Here is a 17,153-nt window from a genome sequence, read left to right as displayed (position 1 = left end):
AAAACAAAAAAACCCCATAGAATCACGGAAACTGATAAATGGGTTTTACATGTAAGCAATCGGTTATGAAGTTCAAAAAAATCCGCGATTGATGAGTTGTCACTACAGGACCGACAGCCCCTCCTCCAGTATAAAGAAAACCCTCAGAATGACAGGGTTCCATTGGTCACTACGTATCATCCCGCCCTCAAGAACATCAACGGTATTCTGAAGAAACACCTGCCCATTTTGCAAGCCAACAAACGAATGGCTGGTGTTTTTAAGGAACCACCGATGGCATCCTTCAGGCGTCCCAGAAACCTGAAGGACATGATAGTAAGGACCAAACTGGATAACCCTTTACCCAATGGAGGTTTCAAAATATGCTCAGACCTCAGATGTCAATTATGCAAATATAGCTCAGACGCTGAGGGTTTTAGCAGTCCTGTCACGGGTCGAAGTTATAAAATATTGGGAAACTTTTCCTGCAAAACCAATAACTGCATCTATCTCATCAGTTGCGATGTCTGCTAGAAGCAGTACATAGGAGAAACAACAGACCTTCGCAGACGGGTGAACAACCATCGGTCCTCCATCAGAACCAAAAAAGATTTGCCAGTAGCAACACATTTCAATGGCAATAACCACCGATGGGAGGACATGACAGTAGTGGTTATTGATCATGACCCTAGTTGGTCAGATACCGAAAGAAAGCAGAAGGAAAAATTCTGGATGCACAGGTTGAAGTCATTTGAACCGCATGGTATCAACAAACCTACTGACTTCACCAGGATGAATACGGGCTAAACCCTTACTAGATTTTAAGCTTCACCTAGACCTACTCGTCTGATCATGTCCCTAACAGTGGTACTATGACCATTTTTGAACACATTTTTTTTCTTTTCAACTCTGTTTACAATCAGTCCATCTTTTTAAAAAAATTTTGAACTTCATAACCGATTGCTTACATGTAAAACCCATTTATCAGTTTCCGTGATTCTATGTTTTTTTTTACACATCTACCCTAGACATGATCAGTACGGGAATGTCTGATGTTGATTCAATTTCCTGGGCTGCCTATTCTTTGTTTTTGTTTGGAGTTGGTCCATTTTGTTAACTTATTCAAACTTGTTGTTTACATTATCTTTCTCTCAAACTTTGTTCATCTCTTACTTCGTTTACATAGCTTATTTTCATTTATTTATTATTTATTTATTTTTTTGTATTTGTTACTTATTATTATTATCTTTTATAAATTATGCATGGTTAAAATAGAATTTCTCTGGGTACGAGTAATTGGGTTAACTCGTTCCACTTGAGATTAATTAAGTTTATTGTTTTTCTTTTCGGACATTTTGGATCAGCTCTTTGGACGAATAAGGCATGTCCTAATTCGCTCCACTTTTAACATTGATTGGCAAGCCTAAAGACCAAAAACATGTAGTCTGCGTTGTAAATACGTTTGTAGATTAGTGTAGTTGTAGTGCTAGATGTATTTATATGTAGTTTTTGTTATTATGCTCTGTTGATATTGACCACATTATGTAATTCTTTTCGTTTGTCCTGAAGAAGGGAAGGGTCGTCCCGAAAATTTGACAATCTCGTTCGTGTCGTTGGTCATTTTAGTGCTTTGAATATATATATATAATTCTAGGAAATGTAATGAGTAATTATTGCGAGTTTACTTTATCATAGTCATGTTTTAATGCGTGAACCCAGAGGCACATGCAGAAAAATGTTTGCGCATGCACAAAAGTGTGTTTATTTGAATCGGGATCGGGATTCACCGACCGTAATATACTGGACTTTTCTTTATTGCATGCAAGATAATCGCATGACGAAAATGCCTAAATTATTTTTTGTATTGATGACAGCAATGACGTATAACCAAATCAAATTAGAATGGAGTTAGATTTTGTCAGATACTGTTTTCATGTTTCACAAAAAGTATTAAAGGTATACATGTACGTGTCGTATTTATTGAATATTGTCAAAGGAATACAAGCATGTCGTTTTTGTTAAGCAATATAAGTTATATACTTAACGCAAATCATACAATTCAAATGGATTAAAATGTAGCTGTGGCTGCATGTTAAACACCTCCGATTTTTTTTTTATTATTATGACGTTTTCGGGAGAGGATCTTTGTAATATCGTGCAAAATATTTTCATGAATAACCTGCAATAAGCTCCGTGTATTTGTCTCCAATGTTCTATACACTAAAAAGAGTACTAACTTTGCGCTTGGACATGTATGTGAAAGGTGTTTTTCATAAAATATCGTGTACAGGATTCAAAATTCTTCGTCTGCTCCGCCATTCTTGTTATCGCGAGACCTCATAGGTGGATCGACTGAAAAACAATCAGCGCGAAAATGTAGTTACTCTTGTTTCATTAGGATCTCTAAATTTAAACAAATATATTCAAAACACAATTTTTCTGTGGTTAAAGTTCTGCATGAAAGACGAAGGTAACGAACAGTGATCAATCTCATAACTCCCATAAGCAATGCAAAATAGAGTTCGGCAGACACGGACCCCTGCATATACCAGAGGTGGGATCAAGTGCCTAGGAGGAGTAAGCATCCCCTGTCAACCGGTCACATCCACCGTGAGCCCTATATCTTGATCAGGTTAAACGGAGTTATCCGTAGTCAAAAATCAGTGTACCAAGAACGGCCTAACAATCGGCATGAAACATGTCAGACATCATTTGACCCAATGATAGGTTGTATTGGCAAACTAGATCGTAATAACGACCACAGAAGTTGCGAAATGCTGACTTTAAACGAGACTGTTAGAACACCTGCACCATCAACTTGTTTATCGGTAGCCTGCTTCGATCTAAAAAAAAAAATATCATATGCAATGAGGTGTACACAAGGATATTATATAGTAGTAGCGATATCCATTTGAAAAAGAATTATGAAACCTTGAAATACACCTCGTATAAAAATGGTGAAAAACCAAAATTTGACACAATCTGGAACATATGGAACCTTTTATTCAATTGAAACAGCCTTTTGATTTATTTACTCTCTCTCTCTCTCTCTCTCTCTCTCTCTCTCTCTCTCTCTCTCTCATTCTTTCTCTCTCTTTTTCATAAAACATTTTCTTTAAAGAAGATGGGTGAACTTGGCGAACAATAAGCCAATTCATAAATCGTCACCGGTCGCGAATCGGGAGTTTAAAATCCGGATTGATGGTACCCGTATTTACAATAGATACAGTACCGTACTAAAACGCTGTCCAAAATATTCAGATTATAGATCATACTTCAAAGAAGAAAATGTAATCAAAATCATCATCAGAATTTGTTTCACAGGCAGTATCATGTATATCAGACATTAAGCAGTTTTTCACACACACACATACCGGTAATTACACGGATGCCTGGAGTACCTAAGGTACCAAATGACACTGCATATGTGCGCGCAACATTCAACAGTAAGTGCTCCGCATTTCCATTGACATATTAAATTATGTGAATGAGAATTGTGGTGTAAATCAAATGTGGAATAGTGTTTTCTGTATGGTGCAGTATGAATGCTTTGAACAGCATTTACAACCTACTGGTACTAATATACCGAATATGATAAAGACATCGGTTCTCGCCTCTTTTGGTCTAACTCTGAGGCCGGTTTTACAGTTACAGAACGCACATTTGCTGTTAGAATTCCCAGCAAATACAAATGGGACAGAACAGAAACTTGATTTGCTTTGTTTTTGTACTGAACTGCAAGTTCATTGTGCCTTTTAGACAGTCTACACTGGTTGTACATTTAGCTTGTGTCATGATCTCTTCAAGTAGTAACCTCTTAAGCATTGTTGAAATTGTTCTCTTTTAAGTTTACATTTATTCACTAGCTGCATGTTGGAATCAATTACTTGTGATCGTCATTAAGACTGCATGCTATGAGTAAAACTTAGCACAAAATGCCAGAGACAAATAATTATGGGAAGTCTAAGGGGGGAAAAATAGGTAGGAAAAATTGGTATTCGAACCACAGATATGCAATCTGGGCCTATCCAAAACTTCAATTAGACTGTCGCTATACCACCTCGGCTATCCATACCATGAAGAATTTCCGAATTTCAAGCTATCTAAAGTCACCCGACGTGGGCATAGTCATTTTATTGATAATACGACAAAAGTTACATACAAGAAGTAAGTTTTTTTCATATAGTGTGTCAAGTCTCCATACTTTTATTTACAAAACATTTTACACCTGAACATGTACTAACATATTTTACTCAGTTCACAATGGAGACTTGGCCCATTCCATTTGACAATCTGCTTAGAAAAGTCAAATTCACTGTTATTTTGTGCATTTTTCGCGTATACGTGATTTTAAATAGGATTTTTTCAAATGGTCACATCCAAAAAGGGTGTTTGGAAACTATGGATTGTTGTTTTTAACTAGAATGCAAATTTTTCTTTTTCTGAAGAGTTTCAATATTAACTTTGATATTTGTCCTTTAGTGGGTTCTCGGCTCGATAAAGTCACTTAAAGCTTGATACATATGTTACATGTTTTAATATTACAGAATAGAAGAAAATAAAGAATTGTATATATAAAAAAAGAAAATGTAGTTACTCGAGACGAATTAAAGAAAGAAAAATCACTTGATATCAAATCTAAACCTTTTCAATTCCGACGAAATCGCTTTTTCCTCCTTACTCGTCTGTTATATAACACTACTTTATATGGGCATCTGCAGATAACTTGTCAACCGGAAGTACATAAAATATGGCGCATAATATAAATCGAAAAATTAGAACATATCAAAATTGTTAAAAACAGTAGAATAAAGTCTCACAAATCGCAAGTTGCCGGTTGTAAATTTGTATAATGACTAAAAAACACATAATATCATTTTATTTACGTAAAGAAAGCCAGCAAAGGTTTAGAATGATCCAAAATGTTGCGGGAGTGAATCAGTCCGGCATTTGCACCATTACGGAGATCCTAAGGAGTCGTAGCCCTCTTCCCCCTTGAAAAAGGTCGGAGAGGGCTACATTATTGCAGCTAAATTAAAATGCAGTCAAACTAATTTACTATTCATTTATTTATCATCCTAGAATTAAAGCAAACAATTATATTGCAAAGTGAAAACGTGGACGACATTCAGGCTGTTGGAGAAACACATTCACTCAGTTAAAAAATACAATCAAATGAGGTAGGGGGAACATTTTGAGCAATGGGCGTAAAGTATTAATAATAACGAGCCTGACTTCACAATTGAAAGAGTGATACAAGCTCTCAATTATTTCATATGATTTTGGGTGCCTTTTCTGGAGTTTTGTTTGCAAATAAAAGAATTTCATTGTGATTTGACGCATGATGTGAATATCTAATACAGCATACCCAGAACATTCAGACGTTGTAATTCTCAAAACCAAAAATATCTATAAAATTTGGAAATGTTATTTGGTGGGTTTGTTTTAATCTTTAAGGAATATGTGAATTTAAAAAAGATATATTACATAAACATATTCTGAAAAGAAAGGATCAATGCAAGGTAACAAAAGGAACAAGAGGCCCATGTGTCACATCACTCACCTGGTTCCCCTGGTCCTGCCAATGGTCAAAGTCAAACAGGTATGGTAAGGTCGTGCCATAAAGAATCCATATGCAAAAACGTAGGTCAAACTCCAAAATGAAAGGTGAAGATAACGAACAGTGATCAATCTCATAACTCCTCTAAGGAATACAAAAGAGAGAGTTGGGCGAACACAGACCTCTTTAATATACCAGAGGTGGGATCAGGTGCCTTGGAGAAGTAAGCATCCCCTGTCAACCGCTTACACATGCCGTAAGCCCTATACCTTGATCAGGTATATGGAGTAATCCGAAGTCAAGATCAGTTTGTAAAGAACGGTCACACAATTGGTATATCAGGAAGCTGTCATTTAAAGTTTAACTTTTCTGGTGAATTTTGGTAAATTTGAATTTTTCTGGCCCAGTAGTTTTTGCGAGGATTTTCAAAATGGTCTCAACTTATGTTTGCATTGTTGTGATTCTCTCCCCCTTGAAGGGGACATGACCCCCTTCATTTAAATAAACTTGAATCTCTTTTTCCAAGGATGACTTGTATCAAGTTTAACTGAAATAGGCTGGTTCTGAAGATGAGTTCTTAGCTTTGGCAGCATATTTTTGCTATTTCACTATTATTTCCTTTTGGAGAGGAGTGCTATCCTTCCGTTGAACAAACTGTCATCCCCTACACGTTTGGTTGAAATTGGCCGAGTGGTTCTGGAGAGGAAGATGACAATGTGAAGAGTTTACGACGACGACGCCTGCGACAGACAACGGAAAGTTTTAATCAGAAAAGCTCACTTTGGATCAGGTCAGCTAAACAGTGTTAAAAGTGCAAAACGTTTACAAAAATGTGGCGTATGGTGGATTCGAACCATGGCAAAAAGCACATGTAAATATCAATTAGGTTTTCAAAAACAGTTCTTTTTTTTTTGTTGGTCTGTTTTTCGTGATTTTTGACCCCAAGGCAGGGTGCCCCTAAATGATACTATTGTGAATTGTTCTTACAAATGTTGCCAATCAAAATCAAAATATAAAACCTACTAGGAGAAGGCTGCCTTGAAAGACTTCAAAGCCAAAATTCATGTCAGAATCGTTGATCAAAGTAAGTCCTACCTTCCGTGACGTCATAAGAATTTGCAACATCATTGATTTATTTAGATTTATGTATAATAGGTACACTTTTGTTGGGGTCTTTTCCGATTATCTTGTTAAGCATAAAATATTTCAAAAATCTAAATTATATATGAATAATCAATGCTGTAATCTAAAATAATGAATCCAAGAGCAATAACTCTGTTTTCATAAATTTCTTAATGATACTCATAATGCGATAAATTTCCTTTATTTTTCACAAACATTTTGAATATTTTTGCAAAGAAACAGTATCATGAATTTGTTAAGAATACTATTATATTTTTATTTCCAGTTTTTGAGAAATTTTGATAAATACTGTTTACGGACATGATTCTGTTAAAGCTGTATGGTCCGAATTGCAATATTTTATTCCATCTCGTAAAAACGCTATTAAATCACCGCACGTATGTAGTTATGAATGAGACTGTACGACATATAAATTATTTCATCTGTTTTAACCCAAATAATTTGATTTTAAATCGATGTTTACAAAAAACCGTGTCACTCTGCCATTTCAAGTGACAGTCACGTGACCAGTTCAAACTTTCAGATCATCGGTGGTCTTATCTGTGTAAAGCTGTGTATTTTGTTATAACAGTACCGTACAATAAGTTTAATAGAAATAAAAATATCAAATACCTCTTAGTAATTCGTTGTTTTACGCTCTCTCAGCCTTAACTAGACATTTGCGTATGAGTTAATAAATCATGTTGGGATTCCCCTGACGCGCGTGGGTCTATTTATAGACGTCTATTAGGATGATTTATATATGTAGCCACTATATTTACTTTCTAAATAATATTCACACTGTTTTCTTTTACATACAGATGTTTTCAAGCATGTAATTAAGGGAAAGTTAATAACTTTATAAAGTAATTAATCTGCTTTAAAGTAATTATGTACAAAAATAATGCATGAACATCGGGTCATACAGCTTTACGTATGTCTCAAATCTTGAAATGTGCAGTGACCTATATATTTTATTTAACGATTTATTAGTTTTAACTTTAATCAATGGAAATAAATACTCTTCTTTCTATACTTTTATCAGATAATAATGTAAGCATTTAGTTACCTGGTTAATTTCAGCATTTAGAAAATAGATTATGGGTTTTATATGAAGATATTTAAAAAATCCAAAAATATGTACGCCAATAAATAAGTAAAGAAACTTGATATAACAATGTGACTTTTCCCGGAAAAGTGCTCTTTCCTATAGGTCTTTCCTTCCTTACCCTGAATTGATTCTTTAGAAATTGAATGAAATGGGAAAACTCAAGAAATATTGTGATTTTAAAATTTGAACTTTATCCAAGGATCAGATGTATAAGAGCAAAAATAAATCTAAAGTGTATTTGATATTACTAAACATCAAGAAATAAATCAAAACTGAACAAAAGATTTCATATGTCACAGAAGAATGTAAACCTTGTAGAATCCACTGGTCTCAAGTGCACATCATGCGTGCACTATATTTTATTTCTCATAAAACCGAACTGTTTGATGGCGGGAAACAGTTGTTTTGGTTCTGAAACATGTGGGTAGGGGTAGACATCAAAATCAGACAGACTAATGGAATCATATTACCTTTGTATGTCAATTCTTGTATTTCATATCGGTGTAGTTAATACATTATCACCTTAAATTACATGTAACCCATAGATATTGGTGCTGGTGCACAAAATATGCTCTAAGCAGGTGCCCCCCTTTGTCTTTCATTTCTTGTTTGGTCTAAATCCGTACCACCCAAACCCAATCAAAGTACCGTGCAAGGGGATTGTATTTGTATGTTATAAATCTGTATATTTTCGACTTAATTCTTTTAATTACCCTTTCTACATAATTAGTCTTGATTTCTGTGTTCTGAGTGTAAAAAGGACCTCCGTGGCCGAGTGGTTAGAGCATCGCGCTCTAAATCACACGGCCTCTCACCTCTGTCGGCGCGGGTTCGAATCCCGCTCGCGCCGGTAAGTGAGAAAGTTCCCTGTTTACTTTCCGAAGGTCGGTGGAGACCACCGACCTTCCGAAAGTAAACAGGGAACTTTTCCCAGGTACATTGTATCTGGGTTCTCTCTTCCACCAATAAAAAAACTGGGCGCCACTATATAACTGAAAAAAATTGAGTGTGGCGGAAAACATCAATCAATCTGAGTGTAAAAGTGCTCAATATTTTGGTTGTTTGGTTCCCACATAATAATAATAGATAATAATACCATATTTATATAGCACCCTTTTCATACACTATGTATGCTCAAATGTGCTTTACAATGCATATATACCTTACAAGAGAATGTTATACACATAATACATAGAAAATAAATAAAACATTAAAAGCTGTACCTATCCTCATTGTACATATAAAACATGAAAATAAAAGATACCATAAATATGCTAGATAAGAATAAACATCAGTTTCAGGGCGTATTAAAATAATAATAATAATGAAATACACACACGCACACACAGCATATAATGTCTCAGGTATAATACATTAAAACATACAATTCCCCTTTTTATATATATATATATATATATATATATATATATATATATATATATATATATATATATATATAAAACATCACAAAATGGTACTCGAAAGCTAAGACACACAGTCTTTAGTTTTCACAGTTTTTCACAGAATCTAACCTACACGAATGACTGAAATGATAGACACTAGTCCTGGAAAACTTGATGGAAAAAATGTGTTTTCAGTGACTTCTTGAATGCACACAGTGTTCTACAGTCCCTTACATGTTCAGGAGAGCGTTCCAGTAATCTAACCTTGATGTAATTCGAGAGTTCACAAGAGATTTAGTTGCTTCTGTTGTTACATATTTTCTGATGTGGCCTATTTGCCGCAACTGTGCATAACAAGATCTGCTGACAGAGTTCACTTGTTTCTCCATATCCATCTTGGAGTCAAACATGACACCAAGATTTCGAACGCAGGTTGAAGGATTAATTTGTGAGTCACCTACTGTCACTGAAATGTTTCTAATGAGGTTTGCATTTCGATCAGATGCAAACACAATGACCTCAGTCTTATCCGTGTTGAGTTTCAACATATTGCCATGCATCCAAAGCACGATGTCATATAGACAAACCTCAATACGATGTAATGTATCTGCCTGTGTAGCTATGCCCCTAGATTTAAAAGACAGATAAAGCTGAGAGTCATCAGCGTCAAAATGGTGATCAAGTCCATGGTATCTACAGATGGAACCAATTGGTTTTGTGTACATTGTATAGAATTTGGGACCCAGCACTGATCCTTGCGGCACAATGAAATTCATTTTCACTGGCCTTGACTTTGCACCATCTATGCAGACCGTTTGGTGACGGTCACTGAGGTAAGATGATATCCATCCTAGTGATTTGCCTGTTATTCCGAACAGATGTTCAAGTCGGTGTAGCAGGGTAGTGTGTTCGATAGTGTCAAATGCAGCGGAAAGATCCGGCATCACAAGTATAGTGACATCATTTTGGTCTAAAGATTGTAGTATATCAGTCTGTACCTTCAGTAGAGCAGATTCCGTGGAATGGAACTGCCTATATGCTGACTGGTTTTCTTCATGAAGGTTATTTAATGTCAAATGGTCTTCAATACGGGAGTTCACTACCTTTTCCAGGACCTTTGAAACAAAAGGCAAATTGGATACAGGTCTATAGTTCTTAAGAGTATTTGGTTCAAGATTTGCTTTTTTCAGAAGAGGTCGTATATGTGCTTTTTTGAATACTGCTGGTACTCTTGCAAATTTAAGCGATAGGTTTATAATGTTTGTCAGAATTGGTAGAAGTTCTTGCAAACAAGATTTTAAAAGCCATGTTGGTATTGGGTCTAGCTCACACGATTTATTAGGTGAATGCTTGATTATTCTCTGTACCTCCTCCTCTGTAACAGAGGTGAACTCCTCCAGGAGAGTCATGGTCATGAAACCGTTCAGCGTTCCTTTCCCAGCCCAATGCGTCCCGTTCCCATCCCAAAGCGTTCCGTTCTCATCTAAAACCATTCGTTCATTCTAAGCGTTCGCTCCTGCGTGGTCATTTGGAACTCGCGCGTCAGTCTGTTATTGTAGGTCAATATGGCGCTTGATCGAGATTGAAGACTATCGCTGTTGATTCAACACAATATTTTAAAGTCGTACAAAGGTGGATAGTTAAGTTGTTTAAATTCGTAAACAGACAATATACCAGTTCAGTACGACACGACAGATGATATTTTTATTTTGGGGTAAAAGGCAATTTTACTTCCATCAAGATTGTGAACTGATGTCAACTTACCGAGGAAGAAGATATGTGAAAATGGATTATTCATTTTGAAACCAATGAATAAATAAACGAATAACCATAATGCTATTATTAATGAAAAGAAAGAATCCGTGCAGTGGGATTCTCTTTTCTTTTTGGTCGATAGGGCATTTCGAAACAAACATAATGTCAAATTATAAAGTCTACTTTAAGTACACGTAAGTCTTAGACGGGGTGAGAATATTGGAAACTTGTTAGAATTTAAACTGGTGTGGTGTCATCTACAAAACAAGGTATGAAGTGATCGAGACACTAAGAGTTGCTAGAGTAACGGTGCACATGTGTTAGTCTACAGGAGACCACATAGGCCCCCGTCTCAGGTGACATTGGCTTCCTTGATATCATTCTTTATATTATGGCAGGTGTCTTCAAAGTTTTTCAGTGTACGTGTATCGAATGGTTACCTTTACGTGTACCATCAATCAACATGATTAGTCCCCATGTTATTGAAACAATGCGGGGTTTCCCTATCGTGTTTTAACGCAAACTAAATCATTTTGTTTCAACGATTATCAAATTAGAAGCCTTAGTCATTATTTATCAATTATATGTACATGTATTGATTTATTCATTTTGGATACATTTATTCTTAATATGAATATGATATAAATTACAAACGGTTTAACGCGCTAAATACACTTTAATGTACATCTGTATAGCTATATGAGTCCTTGTCTGGTCACACCCTGTTTTGTTGTGCTCTCTGGCTTTATCCATGTCAACATAAATGACTTCGTGTTCGCGGTCATCTTCATTTTCCATTTCCTTTGGGTTGATATCTAATTTGTTGGTGGGTGATTCTCCTCCACCTCTGCATCACCCCCTTTCGTTTTATGGGTACCATCTTTCCATGTGGTGTTAGAGGTAGTGCACATTTTCAAATACCAGATCACAATCGTCACAGGAAGACATTCCTTTCAGATCTTATCTGCCGTTTCTTGAAAATCCTACTTCTCCGTGGATAAAATTGGGAATTGGTGAGTTTCTGGACGAACTGGCTTTTAGCATTTCCGATCGATAGGCATATCTTGTCGATAATGTGACAAATTTGCTCTGTCTTGTGCTTTCGATGATTTAAAACGTCAATGCACAGGCGAAGATGTTCGGGTGTAGCTGGCTTCGCAACGACCAACAGAAATCCATTGAGCTTGGAGGTGGCTTCTTCAAAGTGTCTCCACATGTGTTTGGGATTTTCCGGATACAGCTGTCGAGCCATATTCATGATTTGTTGTCTATCCACAGGATTATTATACAACAGCAAATAATGTGAATTTCTTCTCTGGGTGGACTCTTTGCTATGGTATAGGTTTTGATTGACGGCTATGATAGACACGTTTCTATGATGACTGCCTTCCGTAAACAGCTCATTCATCCTGGAATCATTAGATGTCGTGAACGTAATATCGTCCAAAATGACGGGATTCCTGCTTTCGGGATGGATGCATCTGGTGCATCAAAACTGGTACTGTATAAGTTTTACATTATGACCCCTGGGTCTAGGCCTCTGCTGGTGGACTGTTAGTCCCCGAGGGTCTCTACAGCCCAGTAGCTAAGTACTTCGTTACTAGCTTGAAAATACGGATGTATATTTAATTGCTGTTATAAAATTTAGAAATTCATTTCAAAATTAAGGATTATTTCCCTCATGCATAGCTCTTATCCTTAGACGAATTTGACTCCACTTTTTTGGCACTCTGGTTTTTTTTAATAGCTCTAAAACTTCACTGTTATTTCGGATTTCAAACATTTCGTTTGCGCATCACTGAAGAGATATTATTTGTCGAAATGCGCATCTGGTGCATCAAAATTGGTACCGTATAAGTTTTACATGAATGATTCCTGATAAACTCAACGGTGGGACACACTGTGGCTTTGATGATGCCATACAGTGGTTTCAATATGTTATAGAGCCATACAATTCTCTCTGGCGAAGGGGAAACCTTGGTTATACAATATTGCAACAAGGTTTTAACAAAGTCTTGTTGATGTGGCGACAGTAGCAACGGGAGCTGTTGTTGCAGTGGTGACGACAATTGTTGCAATTGTTGTAGCGGCAGCAAAGACAGTTATTGTTTTTGTGGCACTGCATTCTTCTACCCCCTGTTTATAATTTATATGCTTTCTCAAATAAGGCCAGGCATAATCACTTGAACACAGATTGCAAGTATAGATGTTGATACCTTGGTGCCCTCTTCTATAATGGTAAAAAAAAAGACAGGTGTGTACACTTTTATAGACGTGAGCTTCTCTGCATAGTGTTTGGTAGTTACAAACTGCACAAATTCCAGTTATATATCAAAACCACTCAGATTATTTCTACCTGAACTCTGAAATCTAAGTTTCCAGTACTTTTAGACTTTGTAATAAAGGACATCAGAACCATAGGATCCGGGTATCAGGGATATGGACCAAAGGGATTCGCGGAGGGGCTCCTGGGATCCTTTGTTTAATAATGTAAAAATCCACTTTTGGTAATCATACTTATACTCCAACTGCCCTTTCCAAAGATGAAATTCTTCAAAGCCATGCTTCAGTTTTAGACACATTTAATACTCCAGTCAATGGGTCGAATGAATATGAGTTACCGTACCTATACTGGATTCCTAAACTACATAAAAACCCTTACAAACAAAGATATATTGCTGGATACAGTAAGTGTTCTACCAAGCCCCTATCTTTGCTCCTCACGAAAATGTTAACAGCTGTGAAGGAGAAACTTCAAACTTACTGTGCGACTACATATGCCAGAAGTGGTGTTAATCAAATGTGGATTCTAAAAAATTCTAAAGAACTTTTAGTAAACTTGAAATCACAGAATTTTTCCCAAATCAATAGCATTAAAATCTATGACTTTTCAACACTATACACGACCATTCCTCACGATAAATTAAAGACTAGACTTTTTGACATCATAGACAGTTGCTTCTTCAACAAAAACGGAAAACGGAAATATTCATATCTAGTGATCAGTCATTCAAAAACTTACTTTGTTAAACACCACTCTGATTCCACGCACAAGTACTCTGAAGTTGAAATAAAAAATATGCTAGAGTTCCTCATTGACAATATATTCGTGATCTTTGGTGATCAGGTCTTCCAACAGTCTGTTGGAATTCCCATGGGCACGAATTGTGCTCCTTTGTTAGCTGACCTGTTTTTATATTCATATGAAGCAGAATTTATTCAAAAACTTCTACGTGAGAAGAAAAAATCTCTCGCTGTGACCTTCAATTCGACTTTTAGATATATCGATGACGTTTTGTCTACTAACAATGACAGCTTTCATTCATATGTCGAGTTGATATATCCCTGTGAGCTCGAAATAAAGGACACCACAGAGTCGTCCACTTCTGCTTCATACTTAGATATTTTATTGAAAGTAGACATTAACGGCAAACTGACAACTCAACTGTATGACAAACGGGATGATTTCATCGTCAACTTCCCACATTTATGTAGCAATATTCCATTATCACCTTCATATGGTGTTTATATATCTCAACTGATTCGATATGCAAGAGCTTGTTCTGGGTATAGTCAGTTTTTAAATCGAGGTAAGCTACTGACAAACAAGTTGATGGTACAGGGATTTCAACAGTCTCGATTGAAGTCAGCATTTCGCAAATTCTATGGTCGTTATAACAATCTAGTTCGTCAATACAACCTCGCATTGGGTCAAAAGCTGTCTGACGTGTTTCATACCGATTGTTAAGCCGTTCTTGGCACACTGATTCTGACTGCGGATAACTCCGTTTACCTGATCAGGATATGGGGCTCACGGCGGGTGTGACCGGTCAACAGGGGATGCTTACTCCTCCTAGGCACCTGATCCCACCTCTGGTGTGTCCAGGGGTCCGTGTTTGCCCAACTATCTATTTTGTATTGCTTGTAGGAGTTATGAGATTGATCACTGCTCGTTATCTTCACCTTGCATATTTATGTTTCTATATTACATACAGTAAACATAATATTAGGTTGATAGTGACATACAATTCATTAAATGTGTAGTTTTATTTCACAAATGCCATAATGATAAAGAACGATCAATATTACATCGACAAAATGATATATATGAATGGTTTTCTTAAATCGTATAATGTCCACGTGTTAAGGTGTGGATATCATCGTCCAAAATATGCCTTTTGTCATAAAAGGGCCTAGAACAATGGTGTATATTTGATGGTTATGTGATCTACTCCATCTGACACTTTCTATTGGCTTTTGTGCAATATGATCGATTGCACGACAACTTTACTCACACGTTTACTTTTTTTTTCATGGCAAACGAGTTCTTCCTTGTTTTGGACTATTTTCTTTTCATAGATAAAACTACATTTTGGGCTTTAAGCCGATAAATTCATGATATGGCCTTGACATTCATTTTTCATTTTCCCGAGAACCTATTTGTTTACATTGCTATGGGGAATATGCGTTTAAGGGTAATCACTAAAATAAAAGTAGTGCTGGTCCTCCTTCATGTCTACATACATATCCTCGGTGGATATGTCATAACACAAGGATTCATTGTCTGTGAAGCATATATAGAGTAGCACAATCGGCATACCTGTTCTTGGTGTAATTATAGTGAAAGTCGTACATCAATACCTTCAAGAGTTCCAAAATGGAGGTCCTACATGAATTAGCCTATTGGGAACCAATTTTGGGTTGATTAGTTCTACAGAAGTCAGGTCTTCGTTGACGATCTTGAATGCTTTGAACCCAGGTTTCGACGAGAACTTTTTCTTGTGGTGGACGAGTTGAATGTCCATTCTCTTACACATGTCCTATGGTCTTACAAAATACACTATAATTCATTGGTTGAAGCTGTCTTTTTCAAACTTGCCCCTTTCCTCGTGACTGTATTGGAATTAATATAGGATTTAGACAAAGTACTCTGCTGAAAAAAAAACCAGTACTCGATGGACTTTGAGCAACTTCACACCCAACGAGGGGTAGAGTTGCAAACAGAGTTCTCCCTAAGAGATTGGATACCAGTTTAGTGAAGCAGCCCTCTCTCATGCCAAGGCTGGTTAAGAGGTCTTTTAGATAACAGGATAGCATCTCGGGCTTTATTTTGAAGGATTCCAGAGCTAAAGGGCAATCGCTGTGGCGATCGTGCAATTCTGTGGGATATTCCACATCGACCTCAAAGACGTATCTTGTGTCTTTATCAGCCGAAACCTCACGTTGAGAGCCTCAATGTCGTCGCGGGTTAATCAATCGCAATCGTGAGTGGGCAGAGGGTGGCACATTACCTACCCATACAGATTGTTGGCATTTAAATATGTGGCGATGGCACTCATGATGTGATGAGCGTCGTTGCCTTTGAATTTATGAAAGAATACCAGGATTCTTAATCTTAGCCTGAAGTTTAAAGTACAGGGCCTATAAGCTACACCCCGGTCATTAACGGCATCATCTCTCAGTTTTTTGTTGCAGATGTAACACCGAGTCGCTTCCTGGTAAGCTCTTGCCTCTTACACAGACAAATTCATGGGTTTTGAATTGCGTAGGACCCTAACAAGCTCATCTTCCAGATTAACCATATAATTAATAAACACATCAACGGCATTGTGACCATGGTATGTCACATGATTCCTCACGATAAATCAAAGGCTAGCCTTTTTTTTGGCATCATAGACAGTTGCTTCTTCAACAAAAACGGAAAACAGACATATTCATATCTAGTGATCAGTCATCCAAAAAGTTACTTTGTCAAACAGCCCTCTGATTCCACGCACAAATACTCTGAAGTTGAAATAAAAATATGCTGGAGTTCCTCACTGACACTATCTTCGTAGTCTTTGGTGATCAGGTCTTCCAACAGTCTGTTGGAATTCCACTGGGCACGAATTGTGCATCTTTGTTAGCTGATCTGTTTTTGTATTCTTATGAAGCAGATTTTATTCAAAAGCTTCTACATGAGAAGAAACAACCCCTTGATTTGTCCTTCAACTCGACATTTAGATGTATCGACAACGTTTAATTTATCAACAATAATCATTTTCATTCATATCTCGATTCGATATATCCATGTGAACTCGAGATAAAAGACACCACAGAGTCCTCCACATCTGCTTCGTGCTGAGATAATTTATTGAAAATAAATATTATTAATATATTTCTCTCAACTGATTCGATACGCAAGAGCTTTTTCTGCATGTGGTCAGTTTTTAAATTGAGGAGG

This window comes from Ostrea edulis, chromosome 2 (assembly GCF_947568905.1).
Source record: "Ostrea edulis chromosome 2, xbOstEdul1.1, whole genome shotgun sequence".
Classification (NCBI taxonomy): domain Eukaryota; kingdom Metazoa; phylum Mollusca; class Bivalvia; order Ostreida; family Ostreidae; genus Ostrea; species Ostrea edulis.
The sequence above is the reverse complement of the archived record's forward strand: the minus strand, read 5'-3'. Positions refer to the sequence as shown.